Raw genomic sequence first — 1,999 nt, 5'->3', positions numbered from 1 at the left:
AAAAATCACAATTCTGCCCATACGCGTATTGCCTATGCCCATACGCGTATTGCCCACGCCTGACCAAATCCATACGCGTAATGCCCACGCCCATACGCGTATGCTACGCGTATCACATTCCCATACGCGTACCAACAGAGACCAAAACACGTTCAAAACATCATCTTCCTCATCCATATGCGTATTGCCTAGTGCCATACGCGTACCAGCCATCTCATACGCGTATTGCCTAGTGCCATACGCGTATGACCAGAAACCAGAACTCTCAGATCTACAATGGCTTTCTCTGCTACGGGATCTATCCAATTTACCCTTCCACAGTCCAAATTTCACACAATATTACACATAACATCTAACACGAATCATACATTTTCGATTTCACAAATTGTTAACCTTTCTACCTCCAATTCCTACGAATTCCTTCGATTAAAATCCCAATTTCGTTCATCCAATATTCTACCATTTTCAGCATGCATCAATCAAATCAGAGGTAAAACAATAGTTTCTTACTACCCAGTACATATCATCCCATAATACCCGTTAATCGATGATAAACCCCCCTTACCTGAGTTAATCCGGCAGTCTCTGAGCTCCAAGCTTTCCTTTCCTTCAACCTTCGTTCTCTGGCTTTTTGCCCTTTTCCCTTTTCTGCCTCTTTTCCCTTTTCACGTGAAAATAACCTTTTTACCACAAATGGGATTTTTCTCAATTCCAATTTATATATATTTTCCGAATAATAATAATCCAAAAATAATAATAATAAAATTTCCAATTATTTAATTAAATTAATAAATAAATTATTAACCCAATTTAAATAATTATTTTATTATTATCGGGGTGTTACAACACCACCTCATGCACAATCCCTTATTTCTCACATAATGTGTCAAAGTCTTTCGACACATATTCTCCACCACCATCAGTCCTCGGAATCTTGAGCTTTTGACCACTTTGTCTTTTGACAATAAATTTAAACTTGGCAAATACCTCAATCACTTTACTTTTCTTCTTGATCAGAGGTAAGTCCATATTTTTCAATTGAAATCATCTATGATTATGACAAAGTATATGTTACCTCCAATCGAATCTACCTGGATAGGACCACACACATCAGAGTATATGACTTCAAAAATTCCCTTCGACTTGCTTCTTACATCCTTGCTGAAGTTTTTCTTGTGATGCTTCACCTGCACACATTCTTTACACACTTCATTTGGAATGTCGATTTCTGGTAATCCTGAAACCATATGTCTTCATTTAAGATCTATGATGTCTTTGAAATTGAGATGATCAAGTCCATGGTGCCATATTCATTCATCCTTACTGGCTTCAGTTGCAAGGAATTTGTGCTCCATCAAATTAAGTTCAATCCTAAAGGTTCTATTTTGAGACATAGGTACCTTCAAGATTAACCTTCCACTTGAGTCGATAACTCTTATCATCTTGTCTTTGATCAACATTTTATAGTTCTTTTCGACCAACTTCCCTATGCTGAGAAAATTACTTTTCATGTCTGGTATGTATAGTACATTGGAAAATACCGACCTCTTGCCATCTTTCCTCATAATCAGAACATCACCAAGACCTTTAGCTTCTAGAGTATTATCATTTTCAAATTTTATCATGTTCTTCATTGAGGGTTTTATGTTGACAAACCAATCTTTCCTACCAGTCATGTGTGATGAGCATCCTGAGTCCAAGTACCATTGGTCCTGAAATCTTTCTTCATCTCTTGTTGTGACCAACAACAACATCTCTTCTTCTTCATGCTTTGCAAACTTTGCATCAGTTTTATGATTCTTCTATTTTTCAGGATAATCACTTGAGTAGTGACCATACTTTTGACAATTGAAACATTAAATGTGACTTTTTTCAGGTTTTTGACCACCGCCTCTTCCTCTACCTGTAGTACCACCTTTTTGGTTGCTTTGATATGAGGGCTTTCTCTAATTCGACCAACCTCCTTCTTGCTGATTTCGACCAGTTGAATTGTTGTAGC

This window comes from Lathyrus oleraceus, chromosome 1 (genome assembly GCF_024323335.1).
Source record: "Lathyrus oleraceus cultivar Zhongwan6 chromosome 1, CAAS_Psat_ZW6_1.0, whole genome shotgun sequence".
Taxonomy (NCBI): domain Eukaryota; kingdom Viridiplantae; phylum Streptophyta; class Magnoliopsida; order Fabales; family Fabaceae; genus Lathyrus; species Lathyrus oleraceus.
This window is presented reverse-complemented; position numbering follows the sequence as displayed.